The 14,012-nt window shown below is 39.0% G+C and overlaps 1 long non-coding RNA gene across 1 annotated transcript in view; it reads left to right on the top strand.

Moving 5' to 3' along the window:
- The window catches only part of LOC119868442, a 119,839-nt gene extending 106,153 nt beyond the window's left edge, over positions 1-13,686 (top strand). Inside the window, exons 3-4 of the long non-coding RNA XR_005386278.1 lie at positions 11,313-11,477; positions 12,089-13,686. This is a non-coding gene — a long non-coding RNA (uncharacterized LOC119868442). The remainder of the gene's footprint in view (positions 1-11,312; positions 11,478-12,088) is intronic.
- Positions 13,687-14,012: the final 326 nt, after the last annotated feature.

Below are 14,012 nucleotides of genomic sequence, written 5' to 3'. Positions count from 1 at the left end.
ATGGAGCCTGCTTCTCCCTCTGCCTGTGTCTCTGCCTCTCTGTCTCTCTCTCTGACATGAATAAATGAATAAAATATTAAAAAAAGAAAGATACTCAGCTAACATTATCCTCAATGGGTAAAAATGGAGAGGTTTTCCTCTATGGTCAGGAATAAGACAGGGAAGCCCACTCATACCATTGCTATTTAATAGTGTACTGGAAGTCTTAGCCTCAGCAATACAACAACAAAAAGAAATTAAAGGCATCCAAATTGGCAGGAAGAAGTCAAACTTTCACTACTTGCAGACAATATACTCTGTAGAAAACCTGAAAGAAACCACCAAAAAATTGCTAGAACTAATACATGAATTTAACAAAGTCATAGGATATAAAATCAATGTACAGAAATATGTTGCATTTTTATACACCAATAATGAAGCACAGAAAAAAAATCAAGGAATCAATCCCACTTATAATTACATAAAACCAGTAAGATACCTAGGAATAAACCTAACAAAGAGGTAAAAGATCTGTACTCTGGAAAATATAAAGCACTGATGAAAGAAATTAAAGAGGACACAAACATATGGGAAGACATTCCCATATGGGAAGAACAAACATTGTTAAAATGTCTATACTACCCAAAGCAATATGCACATTTAATGCAATCCCTATCAAAATATCACCAGCATTCTTCACAGAGCTAGAACAAACAATCCTAACATATGGAACCACAAAAGACCTCAAATAGCCAAAGCAATCATGACAAAGAAAAGCAAAGCTGGAGATATGATTCTGGACTTCAAGTTACATTGCAAATATGTAGTCATCAAGACAGTATAGTACTGGCACAATAACAGATAAATAGATCAATGGAACAAAATAGAAAACCCAGAAATAGATCCACAACTATATAGTCAACAAATATTCAACAGAGCAGGAAAGAATATTCAGTGGAAAAAGGACTATCTCTTCAACAAATGGTGTTGGAAAAACTGGACAGCAACATGCAGGAGAATGAAACTGGACCATTTTATTACACCATGCACAAAAATAAATTCAAAATGGATGAAAGACTTAAGTGTGAGAACTGAAACAATTAAAATCCTAGAAGAGGACACAGGCAGTAACATTTTGACATGGCATAGCAACTTCTTACTAGATATGTCTCCTGAGGAAAGAGAAACAAAGCAAAAATGAACTATTGGGATTTCCTTATGCACAGTGAAGGAAACAATCAGCAAAACTAAAAGGTAGCCTTTGGAATATGAGAAGAAATTTGCAAATAATGTATCTGATAAAAGGTTAGTATCTAATATTTATAAAGAGCTTATTAAACTCAACACCCATAAAAAATAATCCAGTTAAAAATGGGCAGAAGAAAGGGAGACAGAACATGAGAGACTCCTAACTCTGGGAAACAAACAAGGGGTGGTAGAAAGGGAGGTGAGCGGGGAGTGGGGGGTGACTGGGTGATGGGCACTGAGGGGGGCACTTGATGGGATGAGCACTGGGTGTTATGCTATATGTTGGCAAATCAAACTCCAATAAAAAATAAAAAAATGGGCAGAAGACATGAATAGACATTTTTCCAAAGCAGACATCCAGATGGCCAACAGACAGATGAAATAATGATGAACATCACTAAACATCAGGGCAATGCAAATCAAAACCACAGTGAGATATCACCTCACACCTGGCATAATGACTAAAATAAAAAAGACAAGAAATAGCAAGTGTTGGCAAGAATGTGGAGAAAAAAGAACCCTTGTGAATTCTTGGTGGGAATGAAATCCCGTGTATCACTGAGGAAAATGATATGGAGTTTCCTCAAAAAGATAAAAATAGAGATATATGATCCGATAATTACACTGCTTAGCATTTACCCAAAGAAAATGAAGACACTAATTCTAAAAGATATATGCACCCCTATGTATATTGCAGAATTATTGACAATAGTCAAAATATGGTAGATGAATGGATAAAGGAAATACAACAAAATATTACATAACAATGAAAAAGGATAAAATTAGGCAATCTAGAAGAAATGGATGCATTTCTGGAAAAACACAAACTACCAAAACTGGAAGAGGAAGAAATAGAATACCTGAAAAGGCCAATAACCAGGGAGGAAATTGAAGCAGTCATCCCAAAACTCCCAAGACACAAAAGTCCAGGGCTAGATGGCCTCCCAGGGGAATTTTATCAAAAGTTCAAAGAAGATACCACATCTATTCTACTAAAGCTGTTCTGAAAGATAGAAAGAGATGGAATATTTCCAAACTCTTTCTATGAGGCCAGCATCACCTTAGAATTAAGAAATGTTAATTACCCAAAACCAGGCAAAGACCCCACCAAAAAGGATAATTATAGACCAATATCCCTGATGAAAACAGAGGCAAAAATTCTCAACAAGATACTAGCCAATAGGATCCAACAATACATTAAGAAGATTATTCACCATGACCAAGTGGGATTTATCCACGGGATGCAACGCTGGTTCAACACTTGTAAAGCAATCAACGTGATTGATCATATCAGCAAGAGAAAAAACAAGAACCATATAGGAGGCTTTCCCCTAAGATCAGGAACAAGACAGGGATGTCCACTCTCACCACTGCTATTCAATATAGTACTAGAAGTCAGCCTCAGCAATCAGACAGCAAAAAGAAATAAATGGTATTCAAATTGGCAAAGAAGAAGTCAAACTCTCCCTTTTCTCCAATGAAATGATACTGTACCTAGAAAACCCAAAAGACTCCACCCCAAGTTTGTTAGAACTCATACAGAAATTTGGCAGTGTGGCAGGATACAAAATCAATGCCCAGAAATCAGTGGCATTTGTGTACACTAGCAATGAGACTAAAGAAAGAGAAATTAAGGAGTCAATCCCATATACAATTGCACCCAAAATCATATGATACCTAGGAATAAACCTAACCAAAGTTGTAAACTATCTATACCCTGAATACTACAGAACACTTCTGCAAGAAATTGAGGAAGACACAAAGAGATGGAAAAATATTCCATGCTCATGGATTGTAAGAATTAATATGCGAAAATGTCAATGTTACCCACAGCAATTTACACATGTAATGCAATCCCTATCAAAATACCATGGACTTTCTTCAGAGAGTTGGAACAAATCATCTTAAGATTTGTGTGGAATCAGAAAAGACACCAAATAGCCAGGGGAATATTACAAAAGAAAACCTGAACCGGGGGCATCACAATGCCGGATTTCAGGTTGTACTACAAAGCTGTGATCATCAGACAGTGTGGTATTGGCACAAAAACAGACACATAGATCAATGGAATAGAATAGAGAATCCAGAAATGGGCCCTTGACTCCATGGTCGACTAATATTCAAGAAAGGAGGAAAGACTATCCACTGGGAAAAGGACAGTCTCCTCAACAAATGGTGCTGGGATAATTGGACAGCCATGTGCAGAAAATGAAACTAGACCATTCTCTTACACCATACACAAAGAGAAACTCAAAATGGATGAAAGATGTAAATGTGAGACAAGATTCCATCAAAATCCTAGAGGAGAACACAGGCAACACCCGTTTTGAACTTGGCCACAGCAACTTTTTATTTATTTATTTATTTATTTATTTATTTATTTATTTATTTATTTATTGGAGTTCAATTTGTCAACATATAGCATAACACCCAGTGCAACTTCCTCCAAGATACGTCTATGAAGGCAAGGGAAACAAAAGCAAAAATGAACTATTGGGACTTCATCAAGATTAAACGCTTCTGCACAGCCAAAGAAACAGTCAACAAAACTAAAAGACAACCTACAGAATGGGAGAAGATATTTGCAAATGACCTATCAGATTAAGGGGTAGTTTCCAAGGTCTATAAAGAACTTCTTAAACTCAACAGCAAAGAAATAAACAATCCAATCATGAAATGGGCAAAAGACATGAAGAGAAATCTCACAGAGGGAGACATAGACATGGCCAACAAGCACAGGAGAAAATGCTCCGCATCACTTGCCATCAGGGAAATACAAATCAAAACCACAATGAGATACCACCTCACACCAGTGAGAAGGGGGCAAATTAACAAGGCAGGAAACCACAAATGTTGGAGAGAATGTGGAGAAAGGGGAACCCTCTTGCGCTATTGGTGGGGATGTGAACTGGTGCAGCCACTCTGGGAAACTATGTGGAGGTTCCTCAAAGAGTAAAAGTAGAACTGCCCTAAGGACCCAGCAATTGCACTGCTGGGGATTTACCCCAAAGATACAGATGCAGTGAAATGCTGAGACAGGGCTGCACCCCAATGTTTATGGCAGCAATGTCCACATTAGGCAAACCTTGGAAGGAGCCTCGGTGTCCATCAAAAGATGAATGGATAAAGAAGTTGTGGTCTTTGTATACAATGGAATATTCCTCAGCCTTTAGAAACGACGAATACCCACCATTTGCTTCAACATGGATGGAACTGGAGGGTATTATGCTGAGTGAATCAAGTCATTTGGAGAAGGACACACGTTATATGGTCTCATTCATTTGAAGAGTATAAAAAATAGTGAAAGGGATTAAAGGGGAAAGGAGTGAAAATGAGTGGGAAATGACAGTGAGGGTGACAGAACATGAGAGACTCCTATCTCTGGGAAACGAACAAGGGGTGGTGGAAAGGGAGATGGGTGGGGGGTTGGGGTGACTGGGTGATGGGCACTAAGGGGGACACTTGACGGGATGAGCACTGGGTGTTATGTTATATGTTGGCAAATTGAACTCCAATAAAAAAATTATTTAAACTCCAAATAGTTAACATAGAGTGTAATATTAGTTCTAGGTGTACAATACAATGATTGCAGACTTCCATATAACAGCTGATGCTCATCATGTCAAGTGCACTGCCTAATCCCCATCACATATTTACCCATCCCCCCACTAATCTCCCCTCTGGTAACCATCAGTTTGTTCTCTGTGGTTAAGTGTTTGTTTCTTGTTTTGCCTGTCTTCTTCTCTCTTTTTTCCCCCCTTTGCTCATTTGTTTTGCTTCTTAAATTCCACATATGAGTGAAATCATCCAGCATTCGAATTTAAAAAATTCTTTGAATAGCATTTTGTGGTTTAATTGCAGAGACCTTGCACTTCTTTCATTTGATTGGTTCCTTTGTATTTTGTCTGTTTAGTGCTATTGTGTATGGTTTGGTTTTAATTTTTTTGAAAACATTGGTTGGTTGCTAATACATAGAAAATGATTGATGTTTATTTATTGGCTTTACACCCTGTGATCTTGCTAAACTCACGTATGTATTCTAAGAGCTTGTAGGTTCTTTTGAATTGAGTATACATGTAACTATACCATCTGTGAATAAAGATATTTTAATTCCTTCCTTTCAATATAGTTGATCAATTATTTATTTATTTATTTATTTATTTATTTATTTATTTTTAAGATTTTATTTATTTATTCATGATGGACAGAGACAGAGACAGAGACATAGGCAGAGGGAGAAGCAGGCTCTCCACGGGAAGCCCAATGCAGGACTCAATCCCGGGACCCTGGGATCATGCCCTCAGCTGAAGGCAGACACTCAAACACTGAATCACCCAGATGCCCCTTGATCAATTTTTTAAATTGATTTTCCTCTACTTCAGTAGTCAGGGTTACCACTATATTTTTGGACATAAGTGGAGATAATAGCCAACCTTGGATCCTTTCTACCATTCAAGTCTCAGGAAGAACACTTTCAGTAATTCACCATTAATTATATTGTCTGAGTGTGATCCTTATCAGAACAAATAATTTTCTTCTATCCCTTTGTTTCTATATATGTATGTGTATATATGTGTATATATATATATGTAATATTATATCTATTTATCTATGTTTTATTGGAGTTTTGTTTGCCAACATATAACACCCAGTACTCATCTAGTCAGGTGCCCCTGCCCCACCTCCCCTTCTGCTACCTCTTGTTCGTTTCTCAGAGTTAGGAGTCTCTCATGTTTTGTCACCTCTCTGATTTTTCCCACTCATTTTCTCTCCTTTCCCTTATAATCCCACAGGTAGGCCATGTTATTCTACTAACAAACAGAAACATATTCACTAAATACAAGTCTCATACAGGGTTATTCTGAGACCATGATAAAATGAAACAAAGCATGGCTGTTCCATAATTGTGTCCAAGCACAGGCAAAAGGAAAGTCCCTGTGCCACACATAAAATACCATACACCCACTCTCTTGGACAAAATGAGTGACTGCTGCTTCTTTACCAACTATAAATTTATCATCCTTTTAATCCCTCCTTCCTGTAGATAAGGTGTAGTGAGATAGACAACCAATGAGAAGATTATCCATGCCTTCTGAAAGCATTCAAATTAGACTGGATCTTCCCTTGTGTTACATCGTCCTTCAATCATTCGACCAAAGCTCAAATCCTGTAGAAGGTTCTCTTTAACAGCCTCTTACTGACACTCCCTGTGATTCTCCATGGCGTGTGTTCCCCCTCATTGCAACTTGTTTAATTAATGTTCCTGGAGCTCTTTTGGCTGGAGGACATTGAAACCTTAACCTACGAAATTTGCTTGATGCTTTGGATGAAAATCAGTTGGCTCTGTGAATAGGTGGCTCTATTTCTGGAATTGATTATCATCCATTTGTCTATTTGTCTACTCTTAAAGTCTTGATTGCTGTATATTGTCTTGATTACTGTAACTTTATAGCAAGTCCTGACGTAGGGTAACATAACCTGTCTTCCTCAAGAATGTGTTGACAATTCCGATACTTGGTTTTTCTACATACGTTTTTAGTCAATTTGTAAATTAGTTTTAAAAGTCTGCTGCAGTTTTCATAGCAGTCAAAATGAATCTGTAGATCAATCAGGGGAGAAATGACATATAACTTGAGTATTTTTTAAAAAAGAAACAAACCAAAACACATACTCTTAACCATAGAGAACAGAGAGTTACCAGAGGGGAGGTGGGTGGGGGATGGGTAGGTAAAACAGGTGAAGGGGATTAAGAGCACATTTACCTTGATGAGCACCGTGCAATATATGGCATTGTTGAATCACTACATCGTGCACCTGAAAATGATAGAACACTGGACGTTAACTACACTGCGATTAAAACTTTTTGTTTTTTAGCCTTTTTGCATTTATTTAGTTCTCTTAAGCTTTCTCTTTGTGATATTTTGTAGTTTTGGTGTAGGAATATTGTACACTTTTGCTAGATTTATTCTTAGATATTTGGAATTATAACCGTATTATTTTTTAAACTGCACTTCCAATTGGTAATAATCAATATATAGAGACAGCTGATTTTTTTAAATGACTTACCTGCAACCTTGCTTTTTAATTTAAATTTTGTTAGTTAACATACAGTGCAATATTGATTTCAGGACTAGAATTCAGTGATTCATTGCTTACACAAAATACACAGTGCTCATCACAACAACTGCCCTCCTTAATACCTGCCTGCAACCTTATTAAACACACTTGTTATTTGGAGCAAGTTTTTGTAGGCTGAACATGTTTTTCCATGAAAAAAAATCATGTTATCTAGAAAATCACATTTTGACTTCTTCTTTGCCAATATTTATGATTTTTATTTTATTTTCTTGTCTTCTAGCACTGATGAGGATCTCTGGTACATCGTTAAATAAGGGAGGGGTTGCCCCTGATCCTATGGGGTGAACACTTAGCCTTTTATATTTGAGTATAATGTTACACGGAAGTTTTTCACTGCTATCCTTCACAGGTTGAGGAAGTTTCCTTCTCTTCCCAATTTTCTGAGAATTTTTATCATATATGTGTGTTAAATTCTGTCAAAAGCTTCTTTTCTTTCTATTCATAACACCATATCATTTTGTTTTTATTCTGTTGAGATACATTACATTACCAGATCTGTAAATGTTTAAGCAACTTAACATTTTATCCAGTTCACACTGGCCTCATAAAAGGACTTGGGACATTTTCACTTTTAATCAATTTTCTGGAAAAATTTGTGTAGAAATGGCATAATGTCCTCCTTAAATGTTTAAGAGAATACACTGGTGAAACTGACTGGGATGGAGTGTGCTATTTGGAAAGTTTGGATTGTAAGCTCTATGTGGGACCATGTGCATAGCCTGTTTTGCCATATGTCAGTTTGGTAAGTTTGTATTGTTTCAAGGAGTTTTGTCCTTTCCACCTAAATGTTCCAAATTGTTGTTACCAGTTTTTATGGTATATTTTACATTCTTTTAAATTCTTACAGAGCCTATAGTGATGTCCAATTCTGCATTTCTTATGATTTTGAGACTTTCTCTCTTTTTCTTGATCTTGTATGTCTCGGGCTATATAAACCTGCCTAATATTTTTAAAGAATGACTTTTTGAATTTGTTGACTTTCTAGAGTTTTTTATTTTTGTTTTGATGCTCTTCACTGTTATTTTAAGCATTTCATTCTTCTATCTACCATGGATTTGATTTTCTGTTCTTTTTTTTTTTTCATTTCTTAAGGCAGAAGATGATTGATTTAAGATGTGTCAATAAATTTAACTTTGATTTAACTTTGATTAAATTTAACTTTGATTCAGTTCAGAATATTTTGTAAATTCCCTTGTGATTTCTTCTCAAAAAGATTTATTTTCGATTGAACAAACTTGAGCCTTTTTCTATCATAATCACACCCTGATTCATACAGAGGTTGGCAGGTGTGTGTTTGCAGTCATAAGGGGAAAAGAAATATGTTCTATTTTATTTTTAAGCCACATTAGTGAGATGTGATTGACATACGAATAGCTGTATATATTTAAGGCATATAAGTTGATTAAAAGTAACTTAGAAAATGTACAAAAGGAAGAAAGGAGGATACAGAGCACCAGCCTAGAGCGTGTCAACCTGTATAGATGTTTAGAGGAAGAGGAGCCCTTAACTAAGTCAAAGGATAGGATCCACGCAGGAAGGAAGAAAACCAGAAGAGAGTGGTTTCATGAAATTCAAGAGATATCAAGGAAGAGGAAGCAGGCAGCATGTTTAATGTTACTAAGAAGTTAAACAGAAGCACAGCAATGATACTATGATGTCACATCATGCTGGTTGTTGAAGAGCACGAAAAAAGAAGTTTAGAGGGCAGAGGGGGATGCAAGACTTGTTGGAGGGAGAGGGGAGAAGTGGAGACAGCCCAATTAGACAACTTATGATAGAGGCTTTGCTGTAAAGGGTAGCAGGTATGTGGACCAATAATTGGTAGGGAAGTGTAATCAAGGAAAGGTATTTGTTTAAAATGGAGTAGAATGGAGCATGATTGTATGCTGATGGGAATAACCACTAGAGCAAAAGAACATGAGGATGCAAGAGAAACAGTGATTACCTGCAGGAGTTAGATCTCTTAAAGGGTCAGAATAAGGATTAGATCAACTGGAGATCTAGCCTTGTTATAATTATGACCTACCTGCCTCAGGCTTCATACTCTTACTTAAAGACATGCTGATACTTACATCCTTGTATGTATGGCCAAATTGAGAATGAGAATATTAGCAAACCAGTAATGGCCAGAGGATGAGGGAATGAGGTTTGAAGTCCATGAGATCCAGACTCAGTACTGGAGGTTAATGTAGACTGACAAATTTAAATGTTGAGAAGTGTATTGGTTAGGGATTACTGTGTGCCACTGCTAGATCTAGGGCATGCGTGTGAGTGCCTTGGTGTGTTTGTATGTTCAGAGTTGGGGGTTGGAGATGTGGAAAGATCCCATTGTTAAGAAAAGGCCAAATCCCTACAATGAAGGAGAGAATGGAGGGGACTTTCTCTTCCTTGAGGGCAGGGGGTGGGGAGAGAAAAGGGCAGTCCTCAAGACAGAAGAAAAGCTAGGAACAGGAATCAAACCAGAGTGGAATATCCCCAGAAGGCATAACTTTTTGTGGAGAAGAAGGTGATGGGTGATTTTCTATGGGCTCTAAGAACATTGATATTTAGCCATCATTTCCCAGTAGTTTTGTTCCATATTATAATTGCCTCTAGTTCCTCTACTTACCTTTTACCTGACAGTAAGATCTACTGCTCTCATAAAGTCTAGAGTGGTGTTTGGGGGGATTTCAGGAGAAGGGCATCAGGCAAAGCATTGCATTACTGTTCCACTTTGGTCCTACTCCAAGGGAATCTCCTCCTGGACATCCAGACGGAGACCAGCATCCAATCTAATCTGTGATCCCCTGAGAGGGTTTTGACACATAGAGAAGTGGCTGGCAGGTGGATACTGGCAGTGGGCTTGAAGCAAACTCCTCTTACAAACATAACTTGGGTGACTCAAAGAGACCCTGAGATCAGGAGAATGGGCAAGGCTTTGGGTTCTGTCCAGTGTGGGTTATTCAATAGGAGTGGGGATGAGATTCCTCAGATTTTTTGGACTTCCAGTACAGGGAAGGGATTCCAGTACATGGGAAATGGTGCCCAGCTGCAACCCAGGAAAAGAGAGTGAGGCTGGACAAATGGACTTCCAGAGATATCTACAAAACTGGGAGAGAAGGGAGGGGCAGATGGGACATGCCCTCACATTTGGTGCTGTCTCTCCTCACAAATTGGTGCACCGGGAAGCCTCATGTCCTGCCTGGCACCATGCTTGCCCAGCCTCAGAAATGGGGAGAAAATGCAAAGGAAGAAGTTGGCTACACTGGATAAGGGGAGAGGGAAGGGGCGCTTCAGTACTTTTGCTGTATTCCAAAATTGGGAGCCTGGCAGAGACCTCCCTCCTCTGAGTCTCTCCAAGGCCCTTAGTGGAACAGGGGAGGTGGAGCAGGAAGTAGGAGTTTTAATAACTGGTCTCATGGTCTGGGTAGAGGTCTCCCAGGCTAAAGAGGAGAGGAGGAAGTTGTCTGTCCTGAGTGACTCGTGGAGTCACTGTGGATCAAAGACCTTTTCTGGAAGCAGTACTTTTGAAATCTGGCCAGAACTGAGGCTCATGTCAGAAAATGGGGCTACTGGAACCCCCACCACCCATAATGTGATAGAGGCTACAGGGTAGGACGAGGAGGAGCAGGTTATGGGGCAGGAATCCTGGGTTTCATGGGCATGGTTTGGGGGTACAACAAATTATTGGTGAGAAGGTGGCTAAGGGGCAAGGGAGTCCAGGTCTTCCAACCATGTGGGTACATTATGGAGAGGTAGAAATTCTGGGTTCATATTGGACCTCTCTACAATTTCTGTCCTCCTCCACCAGGCATGGGCACAGGGCAAGATGGAACTAAATAGACTGTGCTTTTATTGTTTTTTTTAATTTTAATTTTTTTAGACTGTGCTTTTAAATCCCTGAATAGGGGCTTGTGTACCTCAGTGGAAGACACATTTCTCTGCCTTTCTCTTTGTCTCATTCTTAGTCCCTAGACGTGACAGGAAACAGATAGCTTGGTTACCATGGGAACGGAAGCTGAGTGATGCATTGGACTGTGGGAGAAAAGCAGAGGTGGTCCTGACATAAAGGCCCTCAGGGGAAGAGATTTGAGCAACGCACTCATATTTGAAAGAATTCACAATTTCTACAGGTAGGTTGAGCCCAGCCCTGTAATTATTATTACACAGAAAACACGCAGGTGCATGCACGCACACACACACACACACACACACACACACACACACACACAAGGAAATGCACATTTCTCTGCAGCATACTGCAGGCCCACAGAATTCATTATCCTCTTCCTTTTCTCACTCCTCCCTGCATTGTTTTTCGGTTTCTCCTCATTGCATCTTCCTCTATCCCTCATCTCAGTCTCTCCCTCCTTAGTTTTTCATTTTGGTCCCCCTTTGTTCTGTCCTCTCTTTCCCTCCTCCTTCTCTCTGTTCTTCCTCGCACCCACTCTCCCCTGCCCCTACCCAGCTGCTTATGGAGTGACTAAGAATTAATTCATCCAATTATGATCGGCTAATATGGCCATGCATATTGAGCTTTCAGCCTGGTAGGGCAGTGCGTCATAAAATGAATCACAAAGGCATCATTGTTACATTGCAAATTATGATAAGTGATATGTAATTAAATGACAAGGAGCTATGACTATGAACAATAGGGGAACTAATTTCCATGGTGGGTTCAGTGGAGGGAATGTCACTGGCATTTGGTGTTCTGCCCTCCAGTGTTTTCTTATTGCCTCTTTAGGTAACTGTCTTCCCCTTAATGTTGAGGACAACTATCCTCTTCCATCGTTTGCAGCGGGATGGAACTCTCATGACAAGACCTAGCGATCCTGCCCTCTACTACCCAAGGTGTGAACATGAAGTCCAACTGCATGCCCACTCCTTGGGATCTAACACATGCACCGAAACAGGGTGAGGAGCTGTTTTATCGTGTCACTGGACGCTTGCTCCTGTTTCCAAGTGCCTCCAGGCACCTCTGTTCATGTCCTTCATCCATTCTCCTTCTCATTCTTTGTTCTTCTGTTGATTCTTCCTTCGGTACTCCTGGCTATATCCTCTTCGTTAGACACCTAACCCCACAAGGACAAACAGGATGGGTGAGGAGACAATAATTATAAAGTATGAGAAGGTGGAAAGCAGACAGATGAGTGATGTCTGACTTAACTGACTCAAGAGCATTTAATCCTAACCCACCAGTGACGAAAAGTCCAAAGCAATGGTCTTTAATCCTCCTCACCAGACCTTCAGTAGTTTGTGAGATTGGCAGTGGCATGTTCCCCTGCACTTTAGGGGTAATGGTAGGGGTTGTAAATTACATGATGGCTCTAAAGTATAGATAAGACACAGATAGACACCCAGAACCCCTCTCGGCAACCTCTGGCGGGGAAAATTGCTTTCCCCAAACCCTTGGGAGCTTGAGGAAACACTTACTCTCTGAAGGGGATAAATGGATGATTAATGGACTTTAAGATCTCAGCCTCAGGTGAAGGCAGGCCTCCAAACCCAATATAGGGATTTAAGTAAAAAAGCTACATAACAGTTTAATTCCTAGCTTCATTCCCAACTTGTACAAACTGCTGGCATCTTGCCTTTTCCCATAGATGCAGGAGATCCTTCCCTGAGAAATCGAACCATCACAGGAGGAGAGATTCAATAATTATAGCAGGCACAAGACTCTCGAGTTTTCATACTAGTCAGTTCAAAATAGTTTCAAATTTCAACGTGATTTCTTCTTAGAGCGCTGGGTATTCAGGAAGATATTTCTTTCTTTACAAACATATGAGGGATTTTTCTAATGATTTGGGTTATTAATTTACAGTTTAATGGCATGGTGGTCAGAGAATATACAAATCACCAAAGAATCGATTCTTTATGTACACTCCTGGGACTCTCCTTATTAGAATATGTTTCTCTAACTTTTCAGTGGAATACAACACCAAAACGGAATTGCATGAATCATAAATGTACCACTCAGTAAATTATTATATCACAAATATCTGAGTAGCTACAATCCAGGTCAAGAGATCTGGCATTGCCAGCAACCAAAAATCAGCCTTATGCCTCTACCTAGTCATTGCTATGTGCCACCTCAGCAAGTCTAACCAGTATTTCGACTTTTAACATTGGAATTTTGCCTATTTGTGAACTTCATTGCAAGTGATAAATACAATCATTATAGTACATATTCTTGTAATCTAGCTTTCTTTTGGCAACATTATATTTTTCACTTACTACTCTTCATTCTTTTGTAGTTTGTTAACTGAGTTCCTGGATATTCATTGCTGAATAATATTTCAACGTGTGTAAATATACCACGATTTTTTGTACAATCTGTTTCTGATGGACATTTCAGTAGTTTCCAGTCCTGGAGTATTAAAAATATTACTGTGGACAACATTCATATGCATGTCCTTTGATTCACATGTGTATGCATTTAGGGCTGTACTGCCTGGATCATTTTTATTACTTTTTCTTTCCTTATGGTATACCAGGGATAACCTGGTCTTCTTCATGGTCTCAGAGGGATGACTTTCAATATTTCATGATTAAGTGCAATGGTTTTGGTAGGCTTTTATATTTTCAAGTTTTTTTTTAAAAAAGACTTATTTATTAGAGAGAGAGAGAGAGAGAGCACTTATGAGTGGGGGGAGGGACAGAGGGAGAGA

The sequence above is a fragment of the Canis lupus genome, chromosome X, assembly GCF_011100685.1.
Source record: "Canis lupus familiaris isolate Mischka breed German Shepherd chromosome X, alternate assembly UU_Cfam_GSD_1.0, whole genome shotgun sequence".
Classification (NCBI taxonomy): Eukaryota; Metazoa; Chordata; class Mammalia; order Carnivora; family Canidae; genus Canis; species Canis lupus.
Note: the sequence above shows the minus strand (reverse complement) of the source record. Positions and strands in the feature narration are given on the sequence as shown.